At 56.6% G+C, this 25,883-nt stretch overlaps 1 protein-coding gene across 4 annotated transcripts in view; it reads right to left on the bottom strand.

The window, feature by feature from the left end:
- Elfn2 (extracellular leucine rich repeat and fibronectin type III domain containing 2) overlaps nt 1–25,883 on the bottom strand; it is a 48,583-nt gene that overhangs the window by 16,854 nt on the left and 5,846 nt on the right. Inside the window, exon 1 of one of the 4 annotated variants that reach the window (XM_060389085.1) lies at nt 23,628–23,810. The exons of 2 other annotated variants lie outside the window; for them this stretch is intronic. The gene's annotated coding sequence lies outside the window, so the exon portion shown is untranslated. Of the gene's footprint in view, nt 1–17,498; nt 17,642–23,627; nt 23,811–25,883 lie in introns of those variants that run through there. One more of the 4 variants, XM_060389086.1, reaches the window with a different exon arrangement.

Raw genomic sequence — 25,883 nt, 5'->3', positions numbered from 1 at the left:
CCCCTGGATCCCATGCTGAATAGGCAGTCTCCCCTCAGAGCTAGAAGAAGCAAGGCAATCCTCGGACAAAGATATGGACCCCCGCCCCCACCCCGCTGAGGGTGGCCCCAGTTCTGCCCAGGCAGCTAAACACTATGCAAGCCAAGTACCCAGCAGGAGCCCCCGGGCGCAGAAGGGTGAGGTGAGAAGGGGGCTCACCCCTGCTCGCCTCTCCCCATGGGGCAAGCTCAGATACAGCAGCTCCCCCAGAGGGTTCAAAGCAGTCCTCAGATCCCCGGCTGCCGTAGCCTGAGCAGGCTCGGAGTTAATATAGATCAGTGGGGTCTATAAATACACAGCTAAGTGGGCCCCGCAGGGCCCCAACCCCAACCCTGCCCCATAGCCGCCATCCTTCTGGGCCTTGGTTTCCATGTCTGTCCCAGCAAGCTACACCAGGGAAGAAAGCACCAAAGTCAACCGAGTTCTACCCCAGCAGGGTTGGCTGGGAGAGGCCCCTGGGGCCCAGGCCAGAGCCCCAGGAAGCAAAAGAGACAAACGAGGAAGCAAGAGACAAAACGAGGCTTCCCCGACCTAACTCGCTCTTTCGCAGCCAAAGGGGTCCAAGGCTGTGATGCGCTCACTGCCTAGGAGTGTGGAGAGACCTCAGGGCCAGAGCTCTGGCTCTCTACCAGCCTCTCCAGCCAGGAGCTGGAGTCACAAGAGCTAGCCATGGGGGGCCGTGCCCTGCGGCGCCCTTCGCCCTCTGGGTCCATCCCGGCTTGCAGGTGAGGAGGCAGGGCTTTACTGGGGATAAAGCCAGGGGGCTGGCCTGAACTCCCCCTACGAAACCCGGGGTGCAGCAGAACCCAGCGCGGCTTCCGAGCCCACTCTGGACGCGAAGGATGGAAACGGCGCCACAGGTTGATTCCGAGGGTGCTGTGCCCACAGCCAGATGTGGGTCAGAGGAGGAAGATGCGCTTCCTGGCACCTCACCAGCGCCAGGCCCTGCATGCTCAGGATATCAGCCATATCTGACAGGAGCACTCGAAGAGTAAGAGGAGCGAGGCTGAGAGGAGACAGCCACGGCTTGTGGGATCCGAGACAAGCGCATAGGAAGAACTCGTCATAAACACAGCTCTGAGCCACAATGGCTACAGTCCAGAAGCCCCGAGGCCAGCGCACTGGGAAGGAGCAGGGTCTCGTGGAGATCTCAGCTCACAGATGGATTCGCCTTTCAGGCAGAGAAGTAGGGGAGCCCAAAGGCCACCCCCCTCCCCACCCCCCCCAGGCCAAGATTCTGAGCACCCATCCGAGCTCTGTCCTCTGAGTCACAGGGTGAGGATGCGAGCCTGCCTCTCACTGCCCCTCACTGCCAGCAACCGGACCTCTCAGAGCCCACTCACGTCAGCATCCTCCAGGCCACCTTCCCGACCCCACGCAGCCTCTACGAGAGGCAAAGGGTTGGCCAAAGGCCCCCGCCCCCTATATAAACTGTAAAGTGCTATCTAGTCTTTTCTCATCTACATCCATCTCTCTCTTCATGTTCCCCCCTCACCCAGGATTGAACCCAGGGCCTCATGGGTGTCCGCCTAGCTCCCCTCACAGCCCACTCTTCTCATACTGTTCACCAGTTTGGATCAGCCCAACCCCGTATCCCCCAAGCCTGCCTCAGCCCAGGGCTTGACCCAGTTGGTCCTCTGGACCCCAGGAGCCAGCCATTAGCTTGCTGGTTTCAACCTGCACCTCAGGCATGGAGGCCCACAAAGCTAGCTGACTTGCTCAAGACAACCAGGCAAGAAAGTGAGACTCTGTTTGGGCATGACGCTGCGAATCTGCCCAGGCGTCTCCTGCGCTCTGGTCACTGTGGTCCCTCGGTTCATCCATGCCCACCCGCCCAAGTTCATAAAGCTTCTCAGATATAGGCAATATTCATGACTCCACCAGCAAGAGCTCGACACCTCCCCTCCAAGGCCTTCGGGAGCCCCATTAATCATTCAGACACACCTGCATATTCATTAACTTCTGAATTAATACAGGGTCCTTTATTACCTCAGGCCTGCTGCCTGCATTAGAGACACTTGGACTTCATTCATTATTAAACTCCCCTGATAAATGATCACATCCCTCTTCACAAAGGGGGGGGACACACCACCCAGACCCCCCCTCCCCTCCCAAGCCAACAGGTCTGCTCCCAGCACCAGTGGCTGTGTGACCTTGAGAAAAAAAAAGCCTTACCCTCACTGGGCTTCCCACATGTTGAACTGGTAAGATCAGACAGAGGTCTGTTGCCACTGGCCAGTTTTGTCATAGTAGTCTTGTCCCACCCTTCGTCCCTGCTCAGTCAGTCTCTTGGACTCCCTCCTTCCTTGTTCTCCAAGAATGAAGTGACCCTGAAGATCACCAGGGCGGACTCTGTCCTAACCGTGGCAGGAAGGATAACAGCCCCCAGCATCTCCTGAGCCCTCCAGGCCTTGAGCTAAGCCCAGCACTATCCCTATCCTCACAACATATACTGTTTTGGGTGTGGAGGGGTGGACATGGGATGACTGAGGCCAGTGAGGTCAAGGTCATCGTCTCCAGAAAGGCTAGAGCTGGCTGTGAGCTCAGGTACTCACAAACCACCTGGTTCAGGCTGGCTCCATCCAGCACCTCCCTTCCCTAGCAGCCCATGCCTGCCCGAGGAAGCTGCACTTCTGTGGGTTCCTCAGCAGACACCGAATCAGTCTCCATTACGACCAGCACCCAGAGAGCCCTCGAATGAAGCATGAGGATGCCTTGGTCTGAGTCTCCCTGGCTCCCCTCCCCCACGGGGCTAGCTGCAACCTGCTCTCCACCTCCACTGCGCTCCTTAGGCGGCTCCAGGCTGAGGTCCAGGTGCCCCCAACCCCGTCTAAGATGTCTGGAGCTTTGCTCCCCCTCTGCTTGTACCACTGTGGGCTCCTTACCCAAGCCTCTGGGTGCCTCTGCTCCACCATCCTCCTCATGACCGACTGTGACCTCTCCCTCATCCGTCATCCCTCACCTCCAATCTATCTGACACCTGTCCAGGCCTCACACCTGCTGCCTGCCCCTCTGTCCAAACCAGCAGCAACGAGATAGCAGTGGGACCTCCAGCACCTCCTGCTCCTCCCCTCCCTCCATCAGGGCCTCTGCCTCAGGTCCCCAGGTTGAAGCCGGAGGCTGTCCTGAAGGTCACAGTCCCCCAAGGACCTAACTGTCCCTGCTCTTCCCCAGGATGACTCTACCCACCTTCTCTTGAGTATGGGTCCCTCCCAGGCCTGTGAGGCCACAAGGCAAGCAGCCCCAACCCACAGCCCCGGCGACAGACAGCTGTGCACACAGAACCCCATAAAGACTCCTGCGGCGTCCCCGTGGCCAGCACCGCGCCGCCCACTGCCAACAGAGAGGCCCTGCTTAACCAGACCACTTCTCAGATGAGATTAAGGCCCAGAGAGACAAAGCCGCTTAGCCAGGACGGTGTGGCTAGGATGCAAGCCCTGCCCTGTAGGAATCTGGTTACGGCGAGATCGAAACCAGGCCCTAAACATGTACCGGATTGTTCAGTCACTCCTCACACCATAAAAGATGGGCCCGGTCACCCTACCCCTGGGACAGATGAGGAAATAGGACCAGAGCAGTGAAGCCACTTGCCCAGAGACACACAGCTAAGAACAGGAAAGCATGTGATGCCCCAAGCTGTACCTCTCAAGCTGCCCTGACTACCAACTCTGCCCAGATTGCTGAGGGGGATGGAGGAAGGGGGGAGAGACACACACACTGACAATGGCAGAGACCTGAGCACCGGCCTTCCCTGAGCAGACACCAGCTTCCTTCCTCCTCTATACACAAGACAGTCCAGGAACACTTCATCAAAGAAGCATTCTCCACCCACTTCCCACAGACCCAGAGCTACAAAGAAACGTGGAAGGAATGAGGGAAGGCCGTTCAGGCTACCACCAATGGATGGGCACCCCAGGAAGCTCACAAGAGAGGTAGGGGGCTAAGCCCCGAACTCCAGGGCCGCCAGGAGGCTAGAGGTGAGGCAGGAACCGGGAAATCTGAGAAGCTGAGCACCCCAGAGGCCCGTGCTCTGCCAAGCGGACCATCCACACTTAACAACACCTGCCAAGCTTCTTAGCCGCCCGGCGTTGGACTTGGTCGAACGGAAGAAGGTATAGGGAGACAGGAGCATAGGACACGCCTGGGGCCCAGGCCAACAGAAACCCTCATAAACGTGCCCCAGTTTTGGGGTCTAAAGGAACCTTCCTAAAAATTATTTTGTACAATATATAATAATTAATAAAAAAGTCAGCTCCTAATTTCTCTCGTGGAAAGCCCCGTTTTCAGACTGGGTTTGCATAAAGCAAGGCGGCCCTTCTGGCTTTCCGGGTGCACAGCAGGTGTGAGCACTGCCGGGGTGAGGCAGTGAGGGGGAGGGGGGAGGGCTGAAGTTCCCCAGGCCCCTGCGCCAAGGCAAGCATACAGTAGGTGATCAGTACATTCAGCCAACGCCAGCCATCAGTGCACGGGTCCCCAAGTCCACAATCAGACACCAACTGCGGCCACCTGCAGGCCTTCCGCCTCAATGACGGTCAGAGCCATCAGTGACCACAGCCCTGGAGGAAGAAAAGTGGAGCCAGAGAAGGCTACGGCCGGCCAAGGCCTCGACGCACCCAATCTCCTTCCAGAGTGACCCTCCTACCGACATCTATACTCTTTAACTGCTTCCAGTTCCCTGGCCCCTCGGCAGCAGCGGTGCCTTCGTCCGCCCCCCTCCTCTCTGTGATCTGACATGTGCTATTCCCCTAGGTCAGTGGTTCTCAATACCTCGACCCTTTAGTACCAATTCCTCACATTGCAGTGGACCACCGCCCCAACCCTGAATATCTGATATGCAGGACATCTGCTATGTGAACCCCTGTGAGCCAAGGGTTGAGAATCGATGCACGCTAAAGGGCTGGCATCTCGGCATCTGCTCACTAGATCCCGCCACGGGCCGCCCAAAGGTGCTTCCGACTCAGCAGGCCCACACCGCCGCCCCTGCTCCTCAAGCGCCCCCCTGCGTCAAGGTCAAGGTCGCCATGACCTGCCTGTCTGCTCAGCTTTACCTACAAGGCCTGCCCTTCCCCCCTCTCCGTGCCCAACCAGGTGATGAGACCCACCTCACCATCCTGCCACCGCACTCTCCACCTCTACCCTCTCTGCACTGCGTCCAGACAGAGCTTTCCAGAAGGCCACTGGGAGGCTGCCTGTGCTGCTCAAAACCTTTCGGGGCTTCTGCAGTCCTGGGGAGGGGACCCTCACTCTTAAGTGATGGGAAGCATCCCTAATCACAGCCTGTATCTTCCTCCCACCTCTGCTGTGAACTTCCCCAGCGTCAGCCCGTCACCGCCTCCAGGAAGCCCTTCCTGATCCCAAGTTTCTCTACTGAATTGTCCCGTACTTGGCAGCTCACCGAAGACCCCACCCCCCACCCCAGTTTACCCTCTAGAGGGTCAGGGAGGGTATGGGTGTGACTCTGTGTTCCAACGTGAAGCCAACACAGAGAAGGAGCACTGGAGGGGGAAATGACAAGGCAAAAGGAGCGCACGCCCTCCCTGCAGAGCCCCGTCAGTCAAGCCCCTGCACCGTGGCGTTCTCACTGCTACGCCGGACGTCAGGCTCCACAAGCTGCTACCACAACGGTAGGCACCTGACCAGCACGCCCATCCCAGCCGACCCAGCTTAGACCCACCCCGGGCAGGCAGGCCAGGTGGACACAGAGACAGGGGGAGGGAAGGACACGGATACTCTCTGAGATGAGCCTCGACTGCATGAGCAGCTGACACAGCTGGCCCTGCGGGGGAGCCCACAGCTGCCCTCCTATCCAGACACCCCCTCCCCCAACTCACACACTGGCAAGCAGAGGCTCTGAAGGCCAGCAGCTGGCCTGGAGCTGACCCCTTGCCTGCGTCTGCTCCTGAGAGGCAAGGAGGAGCTTCTGAGCAGAAGAGAGAAAGACCATGCAAAGACCATTGATCCATTGCATCCTGGGAGCCACGGGCTCCGAGGACAGGGCAACAAGCAGGCAGCAGCAACCTTGGACCCACACACTCGCTGTGAAGTCTCCAGTTGTGTGACCGTGGGTAGCCTGCGCAGCGTCTCTGAGCCAACTTCCTCTCGGGTCTCTAGGGTTATGAGGTTAGACCAAATCAGGACGGCATTCACTACAGAGCGCCTTGTGAATTGGGCCCTTCCGGGGTCCTCATCACAAAAGCCTGCTCAGAGCCCTGAGGCCGCCAGACCTGTTAGCCATGCGATGCCATGCACGGTGGCCTCAAACCTTGTACAGTGACCTCACTCTACAGGTTCCCCTGGCTCTGCCCTTCCCTCTCACCCTTCTAGGCCAGCTGTCTCCACCTGGGAGCCTGTGCGGCCAGCCGCAGCCACTTCCTGTGGCCTTGATTCTACCAGGAAGACCAGTCCTCATCCTTCCTGGATCCATCCCAGGCGCCCTTCCCGCCCTCTGTGCCCCCATCTGACAGTTCCGCAGACAGCTGCAGCAGCTACCCCCGCCCCCGGGAAGTCCCCTCCTGGCTGCAGCCTCAGTCTACCCTCTCTGCAGCCACCTGGGCACCACCCTAGGCTTCTCACGGGCCCCTGGCTGGAACTGAGACAACTCCATGCCCTCAGCACAAACTACTTCCCACCACTCAGAGAGGCGCGTACACACACATACACACGTGCCAGGGGCTCACGTGGGCACACCTATGAACACGTGCCACGCATTCACACAGGCACGCCCTTGCTTATGGGCCATGTAGGCGTGTATACATGCATACACAGACTCATACATGCAATCCAGCATGTACTTGCCTGTGTACACATATGTACATGCACGCCACATACAGAGAGGCCCATCTATGCATACATGTACAGCAGCCCCCCCCCCCCTGCTGGTTCTGGGCCCTCTGGACATGTCCCTTGCTTTGGCCCCTCCCGGACCCTCTCCCTCCCCACCACTCTCCTTCACTCCCGCCCTCTCCAGAAGAGCTGCAAGCCCTCTTTTCATCCATCTCCTTTGCCCGTGTGTTTGGTCCTGAAACATCACAGCTCTTGAACGCCTGACATGGCTCCCACTGCCAGAAGACACCGAATCCAGGCTCCTCCTCAGGGCCTTCCTCAGACTCTTCCTCACACCTCCCCAGCGCTGCCTCATAAGCACCTCACTGTCTTTAATCCAAGCGTCTGTTCACACCTCTTGGCCTACCCAGAGATTCCTGCAGCCCCACTGTGCTGCTGGCAACTGCTATTCCCCACCAGGGACTCCAAGCTGCCTCCTACAGGAAGTCCTCCAGCCCATTAGGCGCCAGTCATCCCAGTAGGCCTTGAGAGTCCTTAGCAGCAGACACTGTGCCTACTTGGTCTCTAGACCAGTCCTTGAACAATGTTCTTTCCCTGCAGAGCTATCTCTTCCGTGCTGCCCTGAGCTTTGAGGGCAGTCTCCTGTGCTCCCCTCAGCTGTCATTTCTTCCATCCCCGGAACCTCCAGAGTCACACACCTAAGCTCCTGCTCTGCCCTCAGAGCCACTGACTCCCACTGGTTAAAGTAAAAAACCCACACCTCTGCCTGATCCCAGCCATACCCAAGGCCTTCCTTGGTGGAACAAAAACATAGAGTTTAAAGACATCACTGGATCCTCAAAGAAGCTCCTGGTACATACAGGGAAACTGAGGCAGAGGAGTGTTCTCCTCCAGGTATTCGGAGCAGGCCACTAAGAACGGAGCCGCTGACTGGCACTCCTGCCCTGCCTTCTAAAGCCACACCCTAGGAAGAGAGGCAGCACATGGAGGGGAGAGAGGGTGGGTCTTTAGCCTCTCTGTCAGCACCCTGACCTCTTCCCCAAAGAGGCCCCATGTGGAAACCCAGAGGAAGGCCCACAGTTGGCTGACAGTGGCTAGAACCCAACACACCTGGGGACAAGGGCTGGGCCATCTGCCTTCTCCCTCCCTAAAGACCTGGGCCTCTAGGACCAAATCACCTGGACAGGCCAGGGCCTCTGAGTCCAGTGGCCAATCTGAGCTGCCCACAGCCCAGAGGCACCAGAAGAGGTTCTAAGTTTGGAGTAGTCACAATCCACAGACAGGAAACTGAGGCCCGTGGGCCTGTCACATCTCCCCACAGTGGCCCAGTATCCTGTTCCTCTGAGGCTTCTCCTGGAAGAAAAAAAAAACCCACTCCTCCCATGAGCCCCACACCGAACTAGAGCAGGCGGCAGTGAGGACCTATTGACAAACCACAGGCTGCTGCCTCCCCCTTCACCCATCTCTAGGCCTGTCACCTGTCAGCCCTGTTTCTTCCTATCTGGGGAAGATCCAGTGAGGGCTCAGCTTGAATAACTCTCAACTCATAAATCACCACACTTGCAAGGAACTTCTGGTTCCAACACCGAAAGCTGCCATGCTAAGTCACCCGTGGCTTTCATTCCACTCCTCCAGGCCCTACTCTGTGCCATGCTATGGGGCAGGAGTGAGGACCTGTGGGAAGCAGACAGGTGTTGGACTGCCCTTAGGAAGCACACAGCTCCTGGGGGAGACCCAGGCATTGTCAGTGGGACATGGCAGGGTAACTGTGGACTTCGGGACAGCATCCTAGACCAGGCCAGAATGAGGCTCCAGAGTAAGGACCACCCCCCCTCCCCAGTTTATAGAAGACAAGGAGTTCAGAAGCCATGAATCAACCAGCAAAGGGGGCGTAGCTGCCTGAGAGACCAGTGTCGTGTCATCTCTGTGTTCTTCACAGGACTAGGGGATATGTACTGTCATTGGCCCTGTCTTAAAAAATTGAGGAAACTGAGGCCCAGGGATCTGAAGCAACAGGCCTCAGACCTTATTGTCCTCAGAGCAGAAAAGCTGGCGATCTATACAGGCTTTCCTATACGTCCTGGGGTCTCTGAAGTGGCTACGACAGTTCCTAGAACACACTCTCTCTGATCTAAAGGGCCAAGTCATTGCTGATGGCCTTGAAGCCAAAGGCTCCCAGAAGCAGCAGAGTGAGAGCAGGTCCAAGCACAGTAAGGGAGTCCTGAGCCCATCAGGCACCCAGGAGCCATGGCCACGGCTGGGTCACGAACTCACCTGGAATCAGCCAAAGCAAGCCAGCACGGGGCAGCAGCCTTACCCGGAGACACAGGGACAGTGTTATCTGTGTCACTGGACAGAGCCTACCTCAGCCCTCCTTGCAAAAGAGGGTATGAATGTCTGCATACCTAACTTTCCAAACGTTAACAAGCTCGTGAAAAATAAGATCATTTTCCTCAGCCTCACAAGCCCCTGCCTTTGTTTAATTCTGTTTCTCCTCCCTCCCCCAGCCTCCAGGACGGTGAGAGACAGGAGAGGCTGCAGATTCCAGCATTTTCCTGCCAAGCTGGCCTGCCTTTCCCTCCCTCACTCCACACCTGGGAGGGTGCAGGGGAGAGAACCCCCCTACACACACACACACACAAAGAGGAAATCAGAAGGCACAGGGCTAGGCACTCTTACCCCTTGCTGCTGTGTGACCTCCAGCCCCAGACTTAACCTCTCTGTGGTATAATTGCCTCCAGGACAAAGCAGGAAGAGTGATCGCACCCTGCCCGCCTCAGGGTGGGTGTGAGGATCAAGGCAGATAATCCCAGTAAAGTGCTTAGTAGTCTCCTGGCACAGAGCGAGCCCTCAATAAATGTTAGCCCTTGTTATTATGTAAAGGAGAGTTAAATACCTCCCCCGGTTAATCCATTTGTAGAGTTTGCCTTCTGGGGCAGGCTGGCAGCCCAGCCCGCAGTTTGGCTGTGTTGGCTAGCTCTGTGGATTTAAACTCCAGCCTCCGTGCCATAAGGCAGAGCTGGCTGACCACTGGAGCTGGCTATAAACCCCACCACACCCTCCTGCCTGACTCAGACCCCATGGGCAGCTCAGCCTCTACGGATGGCAGGGCTCGATACTCATGATTGATATATCTCCAAAGCTTTTTCAGAGCCAGGCACAATGGCACATGTGTGTAATCCCAGAACACGGCTATATAGAAACAGGAGGGTCAGAAATTCAAGACTAGCTTGGGTTACATGAGGACCCTACCTCAAGGGGAAAAAAAAAATTCAAGGGATCATCACGGTGGGCCACAGCTGTACTGAAAGTCAGCACTCAAGATGCTGAGGCAGGAGGATTTACGGATGTTTCAGGCTAGCCTGGGTTAGCCTCAGTGTAAGACTGTCAGAGAAGGAGAGAGAGAAAGAGCAGAGAAAGACAAAGTGTGTGTGTGTGTTTGGTGATTTCATTGCCACTGAAGGCAAGCTAACAGCTAAGCATGGCAGCCCACTCCTGAGGTCCTAGCACTTAGGAAGTTGAGGCAAAAGAATTGCCAAAAGTTCATAATGAGTTTTAATTCAGGACAACAAAACAAAACAAAAGAGGTCTGGATGAAGGATGAGGAGACCAGGACTCAGAAACCTGTGGTAACCAACCTACAGATCCCAAGGGAAAGTATGGGCACCAGACATTTTCTCCCTGTCCCGCCAGGCCAGGTGGAGAGGTAGGCTACCTGTACCAAAAGGAATAGGGTAGGTGGCTTGTCAGAGCACTCAGAGACACTCCTGTGTCCCCAGCCCATCACTGGGACCATGGAAAACAAGAGCAAGGGGATAAAGGTAGTAGCCCCTTCTCCTTGGAGTACCCGTATCCTCTGTGCTGAGACTACTTCCGCAAACAACCCAAGGCAGCAACCGTCCACAGGGCCCGATTCCATGGACCAAAACTGGACCTCACAGCCCGGTCTGTTTCCGTTACCCAGCAACATTCCCCCTCATCTCCCAGCCCTCAGCAGAAGCAACCAGTCAAGGCAGAAGATTCGAAGAGTCACTGAGAGGACCCAGGAGCCTGGTCCTCAAAACCCTGGCTGTGTGCTTGCAACACGCACCTTCCAGCAAGAGGCAGGGAACGAGGCCAGACCCTCTGAAGACCATTGCTTCACAGCTCTCCTCCCAGGCCAGAGGAACAGAGGAGGAGGGCCTGGCTGACTACGATGGTGTCAAAACTTCTCCAGGGCCCCTCGCATGGAGTACTCACCCCTTGACTTGGATCCATCAAAGGCAGAAGAAATAGCCAGTGGCTACTAGTGACTAAGGTCAGGACTGTGGATCAAGGTGATCAGTGATATGCCGCGTATCAGGAAGTCAGGCATTTCCCACTGAGGGAGAGTCAGAGCCGAGCACACCCATGGGCAAAGATGGAGAACACAGCTTGATGACTGGAGCCCTTCGAGGCTCCAAAGGAAAGAAGGAGAGAGAAAGGATGGGAGGTGGGCTCCTCCAAGGAGAAAGAACAAGGTCAGGGCAGAAGAACACAATGAGAGTCTGTGCATAGGGAAAAGGGCATCCCAGAATCATCACAGATCGCAAAGGTGCTAGTTTCTTAGAAGTACCCAACACAGTCCACTGCCTCGGTGGCACTGTGGAACCTACAGTATCCCATAATAGCTCAAGCTTAGGCTACTTTCAGTGCCCCTCCTCCCTGCCCCCACCCCCGCCACCGCCAACCCTCAATGCCATCACCCTTGTCAGCCACAGGCAGGTCCACCTCTCCATTCATGTAGCCTACAAAGCCAAATATGGCTGACAGCTGTCCGTGGACTTGCCCAGGTCCCAGCAAGCCAAGAGTAGTCAAGCAGGGACTCCCAGCATGCCCACAGGCACCCTCACCACTGTCTCCATAACTTTGGAAGAAGGCCCTAGGCCACCCTAGCTACTGCAGGGGAGAGGACCAGAGCCAGGGCCACAAGAAGTAGAAACATGAGAGGGGCCTGAGGATGTAGGGTGGGCCCATCAAGAAGACTGGATCCCGGTCCAGGTCCCAGTTGCCTTGGCAACAGGACTAATTAATTCCAACTTGGGCTCCATCTGTGCCTTGGCTGGATGAGAGGTTTGGGCTCGCGGGTGTTTGTTTTGAAGAGAAGGGGAGAGAAGGGAGAGAAACTGGGAGACTGTGGTCCCGAGGGCTGGTGGAAGGCTGTGACACTCCCCCGGGTTCACACACAACATCCTCACCACCCACAGGAGAGGGGGGCTCAGCCCCCAGAGACAGCCCCAACCGTCCTTTCCTGGAGAAGATTCAGCAACCCAGCCCAAACACGGCCTTGTGTAGACAGCAGCCAGAACAACCCCCACGTGAGCGCACATGTGCACACACACGAACACACTGAGAAGAGCACAGGACAGACGGGCAAAGACTTGGGTCCTGGCACCAGCTGAGAAACCCGGGCCTCGGTTTCTCCATCTGCAGAGAGGGCAGATGCCACCTGCCAAGGGTACACCTTCAGGGTCATTTGTGGGCACTGTCTATCCTAGGGTCAGGGAAGGTGTCACCCAAGGGGAATCTTGCCAGGGAACCAGTGGTATGGCAGTATCTAGAAGGTGGCAGTTTTGAAGAGCTAAGCTTAGGCCAGGACGAGACAGTGCATGTGAGAGGGAGAAGGGGCCCCAAGGAAGTCACAAGGCTGAGCCAATCCTGGCAGGTCTCAGGAGCTGGAGCAAGACATCTGGGTCTTGGCCCAGAAACAGTCAGAGGCTGGGGAAAGGCTGGGAGCTGGCACGGAGGAGGGGTGCAGGAGGAGTAGGGGGCTGCTTCAAGGACGCAGGCAGGGGTGGGGACAGAGGAGACAGACACAGGCGGATGGGAGGTTGGGACCGGTGGCCTACAGGATGAGAGCCCGGAGCAGGATTCAAGAGAGCTTACCAGGGTACATGGCCGAAGGTGCGGCATCCATCCTGGACGGGGGGTCTCCGGAGGGAGCAAAGGGCGGGGTGTGGACAGAGAGGCCAGCACAAGAGATGTTTTGAGTCTTAGGAGTCCAAGGAGTCAGCAGGTGGCCACAGCTGAGGCCTGACAGCCAGAGGCAGATCCCCTCGGATGGAGAGTGTGTGTGTGTGTGTGTGTGTGTGTGTGTGTAGACAGGGGTGTCCCCAGCACTCTGCTCTAAGAAACTCTAGCGGCATGGAGGCTGGAGGACAGCCCAGGCAGGGGCTGAGGGTGAGGACGAGGCCAGGGGAGTGCTGTTAGGGACAGATACAGTGACAGTGTACTCCGGTGCCCTGGTGCCTGTTATGTAACAGTTCTCAGAGCCAGACCCCCTTGGGTTCAAGTCCTCAAACCTTTGCAGTGCAGCTTGACACCTCAGAGACTTGCTTTCCCCAGTGTCACAGGCAAGTAAAGGCAACGCTGGGGGCTGGGATGTCACACAAGCTCTGTCCTACAGCTCCCCTGGGCAGCTCCGGGTGCCACATGTTTGGGGAGAAGGCAAGACACTGAGCTTTGGTGAGCACCTACTGTGTGCCAGGCACCCGCCATGGGCTGAACACCATCACGTGCTGAACACCTACTATGTGCGGGGCCCCACAGCTGTGTCGTAGACCTGACCGCAGAAAGCATATAAAAGGAAGGCCAGAGCTCATCAGGAACGAATGTCCTCACGTCCCTGAATTGTCATTACTCCTTAAGCACCAGATGGAGAAAGCAAAGGCTCATGGGGTCACCGAAAGCATGAACTAAGAAAGCACCCAAGCCAGGAATCGTGGTGCACGCTGGAAATCTCAACGCTCAGGAGGCAGAGGCAAGAGGAAGGCTGGAAGACTCAAAGCCATCCTGGGAGGCAAGAGAGGGCGGGGAGAGAGGCAGAAGGGAGGGGGAGCCTGCTCCCTGTCTGCACAGAGCAAGCGCTAACTCACTCATCTCTGCAGTCATTGCCATTACCATCTTCATCTCTCCTCCCAGCCTCTCACAGGACAGGGCTGTGGGGCTGCAGAGATCTGGGCTCTGCCTCGCCCCTTAGCTGTGTGACTGGAACACGAGACCTTACCTCTCTGAGTTCTACACCACTGTCCTGAAGACTGGGTGATGCCCCATAGTGTCCTGTTCATTGTACACAGTCCAAACTCAGGAAATGACAGCAGTTATAATCAACGATCGGCTATGGAGACCAGAATGGGGAACAAACGGATTCACGATGGGGGGCTGATGGTGCTTCCTATCAGCCAGGCCCCCAGAAGCACTTGACTCCCCACCGGGGAAAAGGCAGATTGCTCAGGGTCCCAGGATCACACCCCCATCGTGCCTGCCCTCTCCAGGCTCCTGTGGGCAGCACCTAGCCACACTCATCACCCCCAGCCAGATTTCCCTAGCCCAGTGGCCCAGCCCAGCCTAGCCCACCCTGCCCTCTGCATCTGCTCAGTTAGGGGAATGGAGAGGAGGGGGAAAACAAAGACTCGATTTCTGCCTTCTGTGCTTATTACCAACCCCCTGGCCTCAGAGGATGGTGTCCTTGGGGATGGTGAGGGGACACTGTCCCTGGGGAATGTCACCTCCTCTCAAAAACCTTGTGAGGGCCGGGAGTGGCAGAATGGAGGTAGGCTCAAACATCGGTCCGGGCTGGTGGGATTTCTGGATAAGGTGACCAGAACCCAAACAGAAGCCACTAGGCACCCAACAGCTTATGGGTGAGGACGAGGGTGAGGCTTCTGCTACCCCACTTTCCCAGGACCCTCCCAGGATTCCTGCCCATCAGGAGACCATCCCCAGGCAGCCACAGGCCAGAAGGAGGCAGGTGCCACAGCTGGTACCCAGCCCATGGACTTGGCAGAGGAATGGAAACTTTTTAAGCTAAAAAAAGCAAGGGAAGCCCTCCAATCAGCCTAGGGTGTGAGCATCCTCGCATGTACACAGAGTTGAGGTTTGTATTGAACAAAGACGAGGGGCAGGTCTTGGTCAAGCCCTGCTGGCGCTGTGGGAAGCCCCTGCTCTTCTGAACCAGAGCTCGGCCAGGAGGCAGTTGAAGGTAAAATTGGTTGAGGACTGGCCTTAGGGTCAGATCACTGTTCGTTCATCTTACTGCAGGGTAGCATCTAGCCCAGGCTGGCCTGGAACTCTCTATGTTCCTGAGCGTGACCTTGAACTTTTGATCTTCCCACCTTACCTCCCAAGTTCTGGGGTTGGGGACCACACCTGGCCTGTGCTGGGATGGAGCTCAGGGCTTTCTGTGTCCCGGGCAAGTACTGTGCCAACTAAATGACATCCCCAGCCCCGGGCCTCTTCTTTGTCTGCAAATGCCGGTGGAATGCGTACCTACATCACAAACAGCAGGCTATGGTCCAGGCCAAGCCCCAGCCTCGTGGCAGAGGCATGGGTGAGCAGGTGGGTACCGCTGAGGAGGAGTTGCCAGCGTATCCATCAGGCTCCCTCCACTCCTACCTACAGCCTTGCGTCAAACACTGCAGGGCCAATTCAACTCTGCTGTGTCCCTCTCGTCCTGCCATAGAACCATCACAGTGCCCACTACGTGTCGAGCACCTACTGTGTGCCTAGGGCCCCACGGCCCTCTCGGTGCCAGATTCATAGAAAAACCCTACTAAAGGACCACTATTAGCCCATTTTACTCAAACGTAATCTGGTCCCAAGCTGCCACACCCACCCATGCCAGGGCCTTCTTCCCAGACACAGGTATACTTAACACACAAAGTAACGGGCAGAAGCTAGGGATTTAGGCAGTTCAAATCCTAGTGCCACCACTGATCCCCGTGTGAGGGTGAGCAGGATTCCTAACCTCTGCGCCCCGGGTTTCCTTTCTGAAAAGAGGAAATATAGTCGCATATTTTCAGTATGCTGAGGGCATAATGAACACCTGTGACCTTTTTAGAAGAGTGACGAGCACCGGAGTTATTGCTGTGTTCTTAATAATAATAATAGTAAACAATTCACCCTAATTCTTGAGTCGCCCAAGAATTGAGTCCCACAGAGGATAAGAAGCGATGCTACAACTAGAACCCTGGCTCTGGGCTCCCTGCCCAAAGCAATTTCCCAGTGTAGTCTAGCGAACAAAAACTCCCAAGGCCCACCCAGCTCAGACCCCAAGGAGGAAGGAGACACTCTGGACAACTGTGGGAGACGACGCAGGGGACAGGGTGGGGTAAAGCCCTAGACCCTCCCCAGTCTCCTGTGCCTCCTCCCTGTCTCCTCCACCCCACTTCACCCATGGAAGACTACAGCAGGTCTGGAGCACACACCTCCACCGTCACCCGGAGGTCATCCAGTCCTGAAAAAGCTCCCCTGGGCATCCATGAGTCAATGTCAGAGCAGGCAAGGTCTGCAAGGGGCATCCAACACTCGGGAACTCTGCCTTGCCATCACCCTTCTTCAGAAGCAGCCAGCTAGCATCCCCATCCACAATGGCACCAGGGAAGCCCAGATGCCCACACTCAGTCCTGGAGACAGAGCTCTGAGAACTGCCATCTTGGTACCAGAGGGTATCCAGAAAGACAGCACTAGGAAGGAGGCAGTACCTAGCTACCTGCAGCGGGGGAAGCAGAGAGAGAGAGAGAGAGAGAGAGAGAGAGAGAGAGAGAGACGGGTGCACTGAAGTGGGGGGGGGGCTGCTCTGCTATGCCTGAGGAGAATAGGAACAGGGACTCTGTATGTGGTACCCAGCCAGCTTTGTGATGAGTCCCAGCCAGGCCAAAAAAAAAAAAAAAAAAAAAAAAAAGTGTTATACACAGATTTGCAAGAGCTGAAGACAGGTTCAGTGGCAGGTTGTCTTGAGGTCAGCAGGCTAGTCCTTTCAGTCCTTTCTATTCATATTCTATGAGCAAGTGTCATCCCTCTGTCTTAAGAAGGGTTGTAGACCCATACATTCTTTAACTGGGATACCCAAGGCCAACACACAGCAAAACTGCCCAAATCACACAAATCAGATCAACCCATCTTCTCCCCCAGGACAAGAGCCAGAGAGAAGGCTGTGGGACCCAGATGGCTCCAGGCAGAGCCGAAGACTTAGACACAGCATCAAGGAGAACCCGGGAGGCAGCAGCTGGAAAGCACTGTCCAGACCCCCGTGGCCCTGCTCAGAAGCTGCTCAAGGCCCCTGCCGTCCCCAAATCAGAAAGGCAAGAAGCAGACAGGCACAGGAAACAGCAGGTGGGTGTCCGGTGTGTTTCCGGCAAAGAGTAGACATGTGTCACCTTCCAAACTCAGTCCTCCAAACAACACTGATGCCGTTTACTAATGGAGTATGATCTGCCTAGAGCCACAGACGGGCAAAAGGCTAGGGTCGAGTCCACGCTTCCATTCCAAAGGCAGTGTTCCACGGGCAGCGGGTGAGAGGGGCTGCAGAGATAGAGGTCCCCACATTTCATGGTCCTGGCCACCAGAGGCCATGCTCATCTCCAATAGCTTCAAAGCATCATGGCCGAAGCCTTACTCCCCCGTCCCTCCCCAACAGGAAGCTGGGTACAGAAGCTCTTACTGGGTCGGGGGTGGGGCTGGGCACTGAAGAGCACCTCCTCGGGCTATTGAGGAACACAGCCAGGCAGCCCGCTATGGGTAGGATCGGAATCTGGCATGTGGGCCCACGTGCCTGACTCCTCCTGCATCACCTCATGTCATAGACCAGGAGTTCCTCAGCTCCAGTCTGTCACCCCTGCCAGCCCTCCTGAGCGTCTAGCGGTACAGAAAAGGCTCACCCGTGGAGGTTCTGCTTAGATCCGGGTCTCCTGAGCCATCATCTCTCCCCTGCTGACATCCTTTCACGTCCATCTCATGCCAAGATGGGGCTGTTCCTGAAGAGCTCTGCCTCCTGACCCAATCCTTGGGTAAGAGGGAAAGGTCCATGTCTACCCGTTGACTTCAGTCACTGTCCTCCAGGGCAGGAGGAGCTGGGTCTTATTCTGAGGTCCAGACACAGTGTGGGACTAGCCAGGGTCACACCCCAAGGTGGGAGGCAGGAAGGAAGCCTACAGCCCCTCCCCGCGCCCTCCATGCCTATGACCATTAAAACAGGGATAACTGGGCCGTGACTCAGTGTGGACACCAGGTGGGTGGGAGGGTAGGTCTGCAGCGGCTTCTAGAAGGCATCAGGTGCAGGCCACAGCGGTCCCACGCACTCTCCCTCTCCCGTGTGTGTGCCCGTATGTGTGTGTGCCCCTCTGCCTCCAACCCTACCTCTTTTCATCCCTCCCAGGGAAAGCCAAGCCCCCATTTCACAGATGAGCAAACCAAGACAGGGCGTGTGACAGGGAATCTAATAAACAGTGTCTTACTTCTAAAGGCAGAAAACCTAGCTGCAGTCCCTCTTCCAAACCCTCCCCCCACCACCTGGTCCCCAGGGGCCGCCTCTCGCAAGGAGTCTCCCCAGAATTCGGCAAGCATACAGACAAGGGGACCAGCCTCTCCCACACGCAGAGATCAGGCCTAGCTCAGAACACCCCCAGCACCGCCACCCTCACACTAGGGATCCTAGAAGAGGAAGCCCTGCCCCCTCACAACGGGAACTCCCTTTCCTCAGACGAGAAAGCCAGAGTGGGACGCCCACCTCTTGCCTGGGCCCTCTGTGTGCACGGCCCCCTCCTGGAGCGCACTACGCCCCACCCAGTTCCCTCCTCTCTCTACCTCCCTACTGGCATCCCTCCAGGCTGGGCCAGTACCAGGCAGGCCACACTCCTTGCCAGTCCCTGACCATGAATCCCACCTCTGTTGGGCACCACAGACCCCCCTTTCTCCTCCCCAAACAAATGGGGTCTTGAGCAAGACACTGGGACACTGCATACAAGGCTATATCTATTCCCTCCCTGGCCTGGCTGCCAGTGGGGTGGGTCGCCAAGCCAGGGAGGCATCTGCCTGTTTCACCACCGCCTGTCCAGGCTCTGAAATGGGGCTGGGCCCTCTACAGCCCATCCTTGCAGTGCTAACACCACAGCCCACTGCCCACGTGACCAGCATAGACCTCTGCCATACCTGGATTGTTCTCTCCTCTTCCAATAGGAAACTTCCAAGCTCAACACCGTCCATGCCCTGGTAAACAACTGCCCAGACCTCAGCGTGCTCAGATGCTTCCCCTTCGCTGAGGGGGCTGAGGTGGCCATGGAAAGTCCCTGGCATACAGAAGGAACTCAATAAAACCAGCTTCAGCTTACTGCTGGGCAGCGGCGGTGGTGATCCGCACGCCTTTGATCCCAGCACTCAGGAGGCAGAGGCAGGGGGATCTCTGTGAGTCTGAGGTCAGCCTGGTCTACAGAGCGAGTTCCAGGACAGCCAGGACTACACAGAGAAACCCTGTCTCAAAAATAATAATAAAATAAAACAAGCCAGCTTCCTTCTCCCTCTTCTCTGACGTTCTCTCCTTCCCTGACATCCCCCACACCCAGCCTGACTTAATGAGGCACAACAGAACGCAAGCTGGCGGGGCAGAGTGTGGCCCGTCCCATACACTGAAAATATCCCTTTTCAGAGATCAACAGCTCGGGCCAGCAGGAGGCTGAGGGTGGGTAAGGCAGCTGGTACCATGCTTGCTGCATGAGGACCCAAGTTCGATGCCCGGAAGCCTCACAGAAATCCCAACATGGCGGCGCCAACTTGTGAATCTAGGGCCAGGCAGGAAGAGACAGGCAGGTCACTGGGGCTCCTTTCAACCAATCCAGCCAAATTAGAGAACTCCAGGTAAAAGTGAGAGCACCCATCTGGAAACCAAGGTAGCACCTGAGGAATGACACATGACACTGACTTTGGGCATCTGCACACGCACGTATGCACAGGCGTACACGCACACAAGAAATCAACAGGGCAACTCTGAGGTCTGCTGGACTGGGTGGCTCAGAGATACTACCTTTCCACTGTGGGGAGGGGTCTCAGAGCCACACCTGTGCCCCAAAGCCTAAAGTCGCTCTGTCCAGAAGACTCTGAGAGAGGATCCCCATTTTACAGTCACATAAACTGAGGACATAGAATGGTTCCTTAATTAGCCTGAAGTCACCAAGATAATGAGCTTCTGACTTGATTGCTTTTGACAGTTCCAGTTGCTACCATTAGCTGGTCCCCTAGTCCTTATCGTTCCTCATCCAAGAGCCTTTTGTGACCTTGCCTCTGGAGCCAGGGCCAAGCAGTCTGAAGGGCAGCAGTCAAAAGCCCTGGATCTAGAGTCCATCTAGAGTCCATCAGCCCCTGCCAGCCCAGGGTTCAAACACAGGGCCTGTCACCTACTTCCTGGCACATGTTCCCAGCAATTGCTCAGACCCAGCCAGACTCACTCTTCCCCTGTGAAATGGGATTGAAAAGACCAACCTGCCAGGTTAACAGGCAGTTACTGTGCCAAGCGCTCATCACAGTTAATGAAGTTCTGTGTGCCAGACCCCACCCACACCCTGGGTCACGGCAGGGACAATAGAGAAGGCTTGCCCTGGGGAGCCCATATGCCACAGGGTGAGGGGGCCGGAGAGTGAACAAACAGATAAACTAAAAGGTATCGAAGCCAGGCTGCACACACCTGTGATGCCAGGACCTGGGCGATGATGGCAGGACTTCAAGGTCATCCTCACCTACAAGCTGAGCCTGGGTTACAGGAGACACTGCCTCAAACAAGTAGTGCCTTAAGCTAGAGAGATAACTCACAGGGAAGCATTTGCCTTCCAGCAGGAAGACCTGTGTTTGAGACCCGGGACATACGTTAGGAAAAAAAAAAAAAAGATATGGTACCTGCTTGCATTCTCCTCGCCATTGAAGTAAAGACAGGAGGATGCCTGGGCTCACTGGCCAGCCAGAACTACATGGTGAGTTCTAGGCCAGCGAGAGACCCTGTCTGGAAGGAAGGAAGGAAGGAAGGAAGGAAGGAAGGAAGGAAGGAAGGAAGGAAGGAAGGGAAATGAACAGTGTCTGAGAAATGAAAACCAAGGATATCCTCTGCTCTATAAAGACATGCACACACTAGAACATACACGTGGATGCACAAACACACATATTTAGGAACATTAACACAAAAAAAAAATTAATAGGGTCTGAAGAGATGGCTCAGCAGTTATGAGCACTGTTTGCTCTTCCAGAGGATCAGGGTTCAGTTCTCAGCACCCACGTGGTAGCTCACGACCACCCATAACTCCAGTTCTAGGTGATCCAACGCCCCCTTCTGGCCTCCATTGACATCAGACACATGTGTGGTTCACAGACACACATGCAGGCAAAACACCCATACACATAACACAACATTTTTTAAAAAATAAAATAGAAGCACTATTGGCTGTGTTCGAGGCCGTAAGGAGAGAGAGTAAGGAGGCTCAGAAGACACACATGGTCACAGGGAGGGCTTTCCCCAAGAAGTGACGACCGGAATAGCCAACTGGGAAACAGCAAGGACAGAAGGACCAGCCACCACAAAGCCCAGGGAGTGAGATGACACCCGGAGACACACCTGGGAACAGCAGGTGCTCACCGCCCAGCGGCTAAGTCACCAGACTCTGGGCAGTTGTCGCGTGAATTTGATATTTTCTTCGTACCCTAGTTCATTTAAAGTTATCTTCATTGAAGTATTCACTAAATGGTCACTTGGGACACCACCTAAGCCTGGTAGGCCCCAGCTTTGGGCTCCTGTCAGCCCCCTGGCCACCTCACATCTGCTTAACTCTGGGAAAGTCTGATATTGTTCCCAACTAAAGACTGGGGGGTGCCTGGTGCCCCCTAATACCATTTGGGGTCACCTGAAAAAGCCCTCCGGCCCCTCCCCAGGCCAACCTGAAATGCAAAGGCTGGCAGGGTGGGAGCGGGGAGGGCCGAAGGGCTTTCCAATGGTGAGGCCCAAGTCGGGCATCTCACCATCCCAGATCAGGACCTGAACCAAGACCCTTGTCACTTGAAGGCGGCATCCCCTGTAAACACCCCCTCTCGGTCCTTGCCTGAATACCCCTGTGGTGCCAAGAACGTAGACAAGACAGACATTCCCTAAGTCAGTCAGACAGGCAGTGCCCAGGCCCGGGCTGGCTAAGGAAACTTAGAACACAGAACCCCAAGAAGGAAGGCAGAAAAAAGGGACTCGGGCAATACCTGTGATCAGGGCCCCTGGATATGAGCGCACACAAAACAGGCAGACGAGGACCCAATCAGGGAGCCCACAAGTACATGGGGCTCCATGCTGCTTGCCAGGCCGGCAAGGGACCCCGCTCCCATTCCTAGAGAACTAGGGGAAAGGACGCAGCAGGCAGACCTCTGAGAACAAGACCACTAGCCTCCCATGAATAGCGGAAAAATCACATTGAAGTCACCTTTAAGAGGACAGTAACAGTGTCACCTGCTGTGAGTCAGCCGTGACCCAGAAACATGCTAGGTGTGCTAGCTATCCATGCCATGTCTCCCAGCACAGCCATCCTGGGAGGCAGATGCCTCCTTCCCATTGAACGGAAGGGGAAACCAAGGCCCAGGGTCTCCACAACACACAAATCCAGAAGTTCAGCATTCTTGTCGGCTACTTCCTGCTTTTATTTCAAGGAAATGTTGCTTCCAGGGAATTCCTGGGGAGAGGCAGAGGCAGGTCCCCTTGGGACAGAGGGGGCCTGAAAGCTGGCTGTTTGGCAACCGGGAGTCCTGAGCCTCTTGGGTGACCTCTGACAATGAACTTCCCCAACTAGGACCTCAAAGGCAAACGTCAGTGTCAGATGCAACCGGGACAGCAGGCCTCCAGCATGGACAGGAACAAGAAGTAAACATGTGTCCAGATGGGGACTTGGGTGATCAAAGGCCCTGAGGAAAGAGGGATTAGGAGAGGTCCAGGCAGGCCACAGTCACCCCAGAGCACAAATGAAAGCTTTGGAAGGACAGAAGGGACAGGAAGCTCAGGCCTAGCCATGGGAAAGCACTCTTCCCCCTCCAACACCCACTTCAGCCCCTAACAGCAACAGCAAGTCCCCTGAGGCCCCTCCCCGCCACTCCTCCATCACGCCTTCTCCCTGCAGAATCCCCTTCTGGGACCTGCACACCTCAGCGGCCTCAGCCCTCCACGTGTAGACCACCACACCTCAGAGACAGCATCTCTCTCGCTCTGCTTAGCAACCACCAACACTGAGCCCAGCCAGCCAGCCAGCCAGCCTCCTTGCTGTCTCCTCCTCTCTCCATGGAGACCACAATGCCACAGCAACTGCCGTCACTCAGTGCCCGCCCGCTTGCCTGGACAACAGCTCCCTCCACGTGGCCACCACCAACACAGCCTTGCTGACAGTGACAGCCCTCTCCTCTCCGGGGCAGCCACCAACCATAGTTAGGCTGGAACAGTGCCGGCTGCCTGCCTGCCTGCGGCCTCCTGGTGTCACACCGCTCTCCCTGCCACCTCTAAAATTCAATGACAGGGGATCAAACCTCACATACATACACAGCCGGCAACTCCATCCTCACCTAGCCCCTCCATCAGCCTGCTCCTCCGAGAGAAGCTCTCATTGGAGGGAAAAGAGGCCATGTTCTCCCAGTCCTTCCCAGAGGCTGACCCCCATGCCCAGCAGACACAAACATCCGCTGCACAGGCCAGGGAGACTCGGCCTCTAAGCTAATAAGCAAAGGGACTGGAAGTGAGGGCTTTCTTCTCACCCTCCCTGAGGCCTGTCCCAGCTCTCCCCCCCCCCCAACAACCTACCACTTTGCCAGCAGCCTCTGAGGCCTTAGGGAAAGGGAGCCAGGGAGAGGCAAGGTTGGGGTGCCCATGGCTGGGGGCAGGGTCTGGGCCAGGTAGGAAGGGACCCGAAGCAGGCTGAAGCTGGGCTAGATCACGGGTTTGCAAGGCCAGGTCATGTGAGCTGTGCTCACATACAGCCACACACTCACAGTCATAAGGACCCTGTCCTTACCAGATGTCTGCCGGCAAAGGGGGGGCGTCCCTGCAGCCAGTGAGGCTCTGTCCCTGACCCGGGTCTCAAGGAGGGAGGTCCCCTAGGCAGCCCCAGCAGCAGCAGCGGTAGCAATAGGGTCCTGGGTCCTGGCCCAGCACAGCAACGGCTCGGCTCTTCAGTCCTCCGCTCTGCCAGGAGGCGAGGGGGAGAGAGGGAGGGAGAAGAGGAAGAGAGGGAGGGGACAGCAGGAGGAGGGAGGAGGGAAAAAGCTGAAGTCTTGAAGGGTACACTCACTTCTTTCTTAGGTTTCCCATGGCAACAGCATATACCACAAATGATATCAGTGTGAGAGAGAAGAGGCCGAGGGAGAGGAGGGGTGGAGGGAAAGGGAGAGAGATGGAGACAGATCTAGAGACAGAGATGGAGGACGGTGGTGGCTGAGAGACAGGGAGAGACAGAGATAAAGAGACATGGAGAGAGACAGAAAGATAAGAGAGATGGGAGAGAGACAGCGGGGGAAAGAGACTGAAGAAGATGGAGAGTGGAGAAAGAGAGATGGAGAGGTACAAAAAGAGATGGAGTGAGACAGTAAGAAGAAGAGAAGTCAGAGAGATGAGAAGAGAGATGGAGAGAGACAGACATATGGAGAGACATGGGAGGAGATGGAGAGAGAGAGGGATGGGGAAAGAGATGAAGAGACACAACGATACTCTGAGAGATAGAGAGGAAGATAGGAAAGGGATGGAGAGGGAGAGTAGGGATGAGAGATGGGGGTGAAAGATGGAGCAATGTGGCAAACTGGTTAGAGACGGAAGTAAAGAGCTCCTCCTCCAAAGGGGGAGGAGCACTGGCAGGGCGGAGCTTCAAGAGACAGAATGCAGACTGGGAACTCTCCAAGGTATACGACCGGGCTCAGGGGCACAGCCAGAGGCCAGGGGCCACCAGACATCCTTGACGCCCCATGAGCAGAAAAGTGATCAACAGATGGGTAGACTTTCCGGAAACTGAGGGAAACAACCCTGCCACTGGGTTCCTGACTCTCACGGGGGCCCTCTCAAGCCAGCTCACCCACAGTCCCAGCCACACATCCCATACCCACACCAACGCCCGGTGCTCACAAGCGCAAGCCGTCACCTCCTCAGTGCCCACCTGTGTCACCTTCTGGCCAGTCATCCAAGTCATCAGCGGGGCCCAGCCCCTCTCATCAACTGGAGCCACACCCCGGGAGAGCACTGACCCTGCACGCCCTCTCCCGTTCTGACACACACACACACACCTCGACCAGTCCTGCCCTGCCAGCCCCTCGCCGTGGGCTTACCCACACCGGCCCAGACACAAGTGGGACAGGGATGGTGGAGTCCAAGCTCTGCCTCTGAATGTAGACACACGTGTTGTGCGCACACACACACACACACACACACACGGGCCCCTCGCCTGTCTGGTCCCACATCCTCCACCAGCCCAGATGGCACTCCCAGACCTCCCCCGCAGGCAGGGGCTCACACCTCACCCCCTCAACCAGTGTCATTCACAAACATATGTAGACCCACCCAGCTCTGGCAGCCAACGCACCCAGAACATAAACACTGAAGCCCTGCCTGCCTGGGTCCCCTCATCCCCACCCAGGGGCAAGGGTGAACGAGGGTGGGGGTGCTTAGAGAAGGGCTAAGCAACCAAGCAGAGGCCCACTGAGACCCTGCAGCCACGCCACGGGGCACACTCCAGACGTACACCCACGCAGAGCATCCAGACAGAACCAACACGCCCACAGAGCCTGGACAAGGGGGGTGGCCCTACCCGGGCGTCCGTCCCAACACTCAGCCCTACAGCTGTGTCAACACTCCTGGGAACACTGCGGAGACACACATCAGCACACCCACAGACACACACTAGCCCCCCACGGTGGACTGCTCACACATCAAGGCTTGCCAGAGGCACCCAGACAAACACGCCCCCGTGCGCAGGACACCCTACAGAGTTTCACACGCCAACACATACATGTCCCCAGGCCTGCCAACACAGGGAACCCCTCCCAGGCACCGAGGACCAATGCACACCTGCCACACAACCCTGGGACACTGGGCGGGGCATGCCGGCACCCTCTGCTGCGGCCTCAGGGGATGCGCGTTGGAGCCCATTACCACCAGGGCACGCTCCTGCCCCACCAACACTCCGGCCCGCGTTCCCACCCCCACCGCCGCCCCCGCCCCCACCCCGACCCGCCCCCGCCGGCGGCTCTTCATCCTGCGCACCGAGCCGAGCCCAGAGCCCGTG

This window comes from Meriones unguiculatus, chromosome 8, assembly GCF_030254825.1.
Source record: "Meriones unguiculatus strain TT.TT164.6M chromosome 8, Bangor_MerUng_6.1, whole genome shotgun sequence".
NCBI classification, from domain to species: domain Eukaryota; kingdom Metazoa; phylum Chordata; class Mammalia; order Rodentia; family Muridae; genus Meriones; species Meriones unguiculatus.
Note: the sequence above shows the minus strand (reverse complement) of the source record. Positions and strands in the feature narration are given on the sequence as shown.